Genomic DNA, 7,033 nt, shown 5'->3' with positions numbered 1-7,033 from the left:
TATTAAAATAGCAACCAATTTTGTACGTTTGCTCAATAATCGCAATTGTCCGGCGCATTTTGACACCTCAATCACTACTCTACGACACTCCTGAGAAAAGATATGAATGTTTAAGTACACGAGGTCGAAAATGAAAATTGCAAAAGGCCTATTCAGCGGTTTTAGAGCTGATTCATGAGACGGTTTCATTAGCCTTTTAAATTTAATAAAGCACTTGGTGCATGTTGGATAATCCTTTGCTTAATCAGATGAATGATCAAAGACAAAAGCGGGTACTAAGACATTTACGTTTTGAGAGATGGATTTGGAAAAATTCAAAACAGGTCAATTACAGCACACTGGAAGCAGAAAATTTGAGACACTAGAACATAACATAACATTTGTGTGATATCCCTGGAGAACCTTTGGGATGCACAAAAAGTCAACAAGAAGATAAAGGCAGATATAACTCTGGTGGGATTGCGTCGCATCGGAGTGGAACGGGGTTGAGCAAGGTAACATTCGACGCCTCATTAGGAGCATGAGACACCACGTGGCTGCTGTAGGGAAGCCAACGGTGGACACACAAAGTATTGAAAGACGGGTAAAGAAAGAGATTAATCTTTAAAGTTGGAAACGGCATGATGCCTGAAATGTACTCAGCAATTAAACACAAAATGTTATCTGTATTTTTGTTGATTTTTGTTCTTTTATGCTGAAAACTTGAATAGGCCTCTTTCAATTTTCAAATTCTATCTTTTCCAAAAGTGTGTGAATTTGAGGGCAAAACTTTAGATTATTAAGCAAAGGGACACAATTATTGCTAGATTTTAATATGGGTAAATTTCCTAACCATAAAGAAACTTTTTTTGCGTAGTGTATGTATCACAGAAAGAATCAAAGAATAAAATTGCTTCATTGAAATGTAAGTTGATAGTTTTATTTGTACTTTATACTTGTCTTGTTGTAGATTTAGCTAAACATTATAATTTTCATTATCTCAACATTATTATTCCAATAATGACAACGTAATGAAACAATGTATTGGTCTATTCAAACTAGGACAACCATTGAATTACACCCTTTTCCTAAACTGTATTGTGCAGACATTGGGAACTTTCTTGAAAACAAGTCACAATTAACTATTTGGAGCCTGTTGCAGTGAAAAAGACCCTCTAGCCCTGTTAGCAATGAAATAACCTCATTTAGTTACCTAGCTCTGTCCGTACCCAGGCAGTCAGCAGAGCTTCTATTTTTATAATAGTTGGCACACCACACATTGTAAATTGTTAAGCATGGTAGAATGGCATATAACATAGCGCATGCTTTAAAGGCCCATTCAGTGATCCCTGTGAGCAAACAGCTCATGGTGGATCTGCCGCCGAATTAAACATGTAATGATTTTATTCTTTCGTAAAAGTCTAACAGCCAAATAAAAATAATTAAAGAGTGAGACGGCCTATCTGCTGTGTCCTAGCAGGACATTGGTCAGTGTGAAATATTAATGTGCTATGTGAAGATAGTTTTGGAAATTAGGATATGCTCTGACCATGTTTAACATTCAAGCCACATTCATAACATTTCTTTAAAAATAGATTATTTTCCATAAAATGTTAGCTTTTACTGTCAGATATGTCCCCTTTAATTTTGAGCCGAACAAGTGAGGTAAAGCAAAGAAAATTGGAATTTACTACTAGCGCCAATGCATGTTACTCCAGCGGTTGTAATACAGTACAATCCTCTGGCATGTGTCCCGCACGTTGTGTACGTATATAGTACTGTGTTATGAACAACAAATACACGTTCGACTAATATTTCTATCGTAATAATAAAACGACGGTTCCGGCAGTTTATTCAAAATCACGGATTTTGGCAAAACTACAGCAAGTCTTGATTTTTGCAAAGATTCTTTGTTTACTTTAAAAGTACATTACAATCATGTAAAAACGTGAATTTTAAAAAATGTTGAGGGCGTTCTTCTTAGCAAATGTTATAATATGGCTTTAAGCAAGTAGAGCAAAGTGCACTGATCAATACTATAATTATGCTGTGTGAAGCAACTTGGACATATGGTTTTCTTCATAAATCAATTTATATTTTTGTATCTTATTGTTATTATATTGTCTAGCCATCATTAAACCTGCATAATTCTATATTATGCAAATATGCAAATTAGAGGACAACTTGATTATGTAATATATAAGAAACCCTTTGACCAAGTTTCAAGGCAATTGTATGCATGATAAAAATACCATGCACATTATTGCATGGAATTTAGCCAAATATTGGCAAAAATACATATGAACCTTTCCAGTCAGTTTAGCTCGTTAACTTCATTGATTATTGATAAAAACAATAAGATACATGGAAAATATAAATTGATGTATTATGAAAACAGCTAAGGCAATAAAAACAAATTAGTTTGATCTTTCAATTGACTATCAATGTTTGGCTGTTCGATATCATTTATGAAATCAATAAATTGACTATTGTTAATTGTGATAACATATAAACCTCTTTGCATGTTATTAATACTGTCCATGTTATTCATATTGACCAATACAAATGTAACATTAATTCTCATTATTGTTAGTTCAAGCATTGAAGTATCATTGACGTTTGATTCAGAGATCAAATAAATTTGGTTCTGAAGCCTTTAAACAAACTGGCATAGTGATCAGTTTACATTATGGTACTCAATTGTTCAATTATACCTAATTTCCAGAAACACCCACATACCACTTTAACTGTCTATGAGTGTCATGGTCAAAATAAAATCACGAGATGAAAGAAGGATTGTTCAGCTCTGAATAGAACTACAAATCTTGCACAGAGTGATTATATTTTGACAATTACACAAGTTTAAGACAGTTTGTTTCATCACTCATACTCATACATGAATTCTATTACAGCAAAATATGTTAGGAAATACATTTTTTCACCAACAATTCATTTATGAGTTTAAAAATATCAATTAGTAAATGTGAGGATCACAAAGGATACACGCCTAAGAAAATATGTTTGTCAGGGTAATGATGAGTGTAATGATAACGCCTCGATTTAGTAAATGTGTGGGAGGATGTACATACACCCTCTATGAATTTCATATATAAGAGCATTTAATTACCGTACTGACGCGAGTATAGTCCCACCTTCGAGTAAAGTCCCACCCCCAAACTTTCGGAAAATTTCAGAATTAGAATTTATTTTTGCTTTGAGGTCCCAGGATTAAACCTAAACTAGGATATTCAAAAAAATTCAAGATGTTTTGTTATTTTTAATATGAAAATTGATAATTTGTATTCATGTCATACTCTATTAATGATTTCAAAATGCATTGAATTTGAATGCATTTTGAAATCATTAAAGAGTATGACATGAATATGAGCAAGGTTTTTAAGTCAAGTCAACATTACATAACTGACAGCCAGTGAAAAATGTCACCAACAATCCAGGATTTGAACCTGAGGCCTTCGGATCACCGGACCGATGCTCTACCAACTGAGCTAATAAGTCAGATGAGTAGAGCATCGGTCCGGTGATCCGAAGGTCCCAGGTTCAAATCCTGGATAGTCAGTGAAATTTTTTCAATGTATGTGTTGACTTGATGAATCCATTTTCATATCAAAACTATTAATGATTTCAAAATGCATTCAAATTCAATGCATTTTGAAATCATTAATAGAGTATGACATGAATACAAATTATCAATTTTCATATTAAAAATAACACATCTTGAAACAGGATGATCTAGCATTGGTCTAGGTCCAGACTACTCAAAACCAAAAAATTAAATTTAAAAAAAATTAAATTTTTTTTTTTTTTTTTTTGAAATTGAGTATAGTCCCACCCCCAATTTTGAAAAATGTTCACCCAAAAACGGGGTGGGACTATACTCGCGTCATATGATCACAGGGAATTGAACATTTTCATATTAAACACAACAGGATATCACACAATAATGGTTTACTTCGCGAGGGCAGCTTTAGCAGCCCGAACGAAGTAAACCATGCAGATGCGAGTTGTTAAACGGTGATGAAAATGGCAAAACATGATTGAATCCTTTCCAACAAAGATCGTCTAATTCACAAGATTATATTGGTCATTGCTACTCAACCTTACAAGAAGATTGTTGATTTCTCTGTTGCATGATATCAGCAATAAAACTACAAAATAAAACAGCAATGTTTAGCCACTTTCTCCAACTGAATTCAACATGTAAACCAAGCTTCAGCCATGACAAATTTTATGCGCTCAGAGCGTAACGCGTATGCGCACTTCCGTTGTGTTCAGTCACGCTACATGAAAAGTGTGGATTCATCGCGGATTAACAACATTTGGCTCAGGGTACAAAGGCATAGGAAGAGTTGTTAAATACATTATCAACAATATATGGATAAAAAATCATGATAATCAATTTCATATTCTTGATTTCAGATGTACAATTCAAGTCTGTCTTGGCAAGGCACTGGCATCATCAACATGATGAGGCATCTATTTTGGCATGATCTACAAATGTATAACTGTGTGTGTAATTATGTCTGCCCTTGGAACAAACACTCGCAATTCAAAGCTGCACATCCCATGGCAAGCACACTGATGTAATTGCCTTGCCAATGAGATGGAAAACATACACAATACAATTGCATGTATCAATTGGGGTGGTTGTACACGAGCTTACATGCATGGGAATAAAATCTTTTTATCTTTAAATCATCATAATTATGCATTGCTTCTATAATTATGCTCATTCTGTTGTTGTTCACTGAGAATTACATTATAAACAGTTTCAAAAAAGTAAGCCCCCCCCCCAAGACATTTTAGTATAATTCAAAAACGGCTTGATAAATTATCTTGTTATAAAGTTTGGAACATAGATGAATTAGTTTTGCATCAAGTTAGCGGTTTTTGTTGCTACTTTTGATCATAATCATTGCAAAATGCAGCCATTTATGAACTTTTTGGCCCCCAAAAATTGCATATTTCTGCATAGGCTTGAATGCTTCAATTTGTGTTTGACAATTTTTTCCCTTTAAGTGAGTATAATTTAATCAAAAAGCAGCATAATTTAATTAAATTAAATTTAAGCTTTTCCTGATTTAGGTTAGGTGTGACACGTTCAAAAACAGTTTTTACGGTTCAGTGAATAAATTAAAATTAATGCTGCAGCTTATTAATGTCTTTTAATAATAAATAGGCCTTCCTTCATGTGAGATTGCTTCCAAGCATTGTTCTTCTCTGCTGTTGGTCAAGCTGGTGCCCTGCATGCTGCAGGATTTGCTGCAAACTCCTTTAAGGTGGTGTTGTCCCTCACTTGTCCACTTATAACTAGCTGAGTCTTGATTATGGCCACCCATATAAATGTTTTTGAACCATTCGAGGAATGACCAATGAGTGTATAGGGATCCAGCATAAAAGATCTAACCAGGAATCTGTTGGTCCGTTGGTAAAATTAATCAATGAACACAAGATTTGTCATTGAAGTTGCAGTTGTTCCTTCCTAATAAGTTTAATTAGAATGAAAAACTTGTTAAATTTATGCATTTTAATGCATACAAAAAGCCAATTTAGAAAAGTGCAACATTTGATAAATAAAATTTCATAAATGGCTATATATGATTACTCACTGAACTATAAAACATGTTTGAAATGTGTTCAAATTAATTCATGAACATCTTAAGTTCTCATAAAGTTATTTTAATAAAAACCAAAAAAACATTCCTTTTTGATTAATTTTCTTCAAGTGAAAGAGGTCTGAAACCAAAAGTCATGCATAAAAAGCCTATGTAGAAAAGTGCAACTTTTTTTTGACCGAAAATTTTATAAATGGCTGTATTTCTCAGTGAAGATGATAAAAGATAACAACAAAACTACGTTCACGTGATGCATAACTAAACTATTTTTAAAGAAAAAATTAATGAGATGAGAACTACAACACGTTGAAATGACACCATTCTGGGCATCAGGTGTTGAAACGCAATTATCTCCAAATTTGGATTGATTCAGACAAGCAAACATACATACAGTCCAACCTCTCTTATACGGACCTCTTTTATATGGATCTCTCTGTTATCCGGATGTGAAATCTTCACAGGGAAATATGTTTTTGATGATTTACCACAGGTAATTCCATGCTCTGAATGCTTAATTAGAATGACATCTATGTTGCAATAAGCACTCTAAAGCCAGCTTTTACTGTTATAAACACCATGTTTAAACAATATTTTGTTGTCACCATTTAAGTACTTGGGACAGTCAATGCAGAATTACATGTAATTCACTTATCCGGATTTTTCACTTATCCGGACAATGCTTGGTCCCATCATGGCCGGAGAAGAGAGGTTGGACTGTACTCATAAAATTTAACTATTTTTGAAGACAAAATGTGCAGGATGTTAAGGGGTGGGGTATGAATGTTTGGACAGTATTTATTGTGGGACATTAGAGCACATCAGACATATCGAATTGCATTCTGAATACGAAGCATGTCCTTCTGATATCAAATAATTTTGATTTTTTGCAATTCGCAATGTAATACACATTTTATGGCAAATGATTAAACATTTATATTTTTGATATTTAACAGTACTCAAAGTAAACTTTATAAATCTGATGATTTATACTTAAAGTGTATGTAGGTGGGATGAAAAGCCGACGATCAATTGGAAAATTTTGACCTTTCGTATTGAAGATATGGATTTTTTTCCCCAAAACACCAAAAAAATTAGGTCTTTTTTGGAAAAAATAATCTATATCTTCAATATGAAAGGTCAAAATTTTCAATTGATCATCGGCTTTTCCTCCCAGCTACATACACTTTAAGAATATATCATTAGATTTATAGAATTTGCTTCGAGGACTGTTATATATCAAAAAGTGAAAAATATCAAATTTTAATAATTTGTCATAAAATTTGTATTATATCCTGAATTTCAAAAAATGAAAATTATTTGTTATCAGAAAGACATTCTTCGAATACAGAATACAATTCGATATGTCTGATGAGATCTCATATCCCACAAAAAATACTGTCGAAACGCTCAAAACGCTCATT

Source organism: Amphiura filiformis, chromosome 10 (genome assembly GCF_039555335.1).
Source record: "Amphiura filiformis chromosome 10, Afil_fr2py, whole genome shotgun sequence".
NCBI classification, from domain to species: Eukaryota; Metazoa; Echinodermata; class Ophiuroidea; order Amphilepidida; family Amphiuridae; genus Amphiura; species Amphiura filiformis.
Note: the sequence above shows the minus strand (reverse complement) of the source record.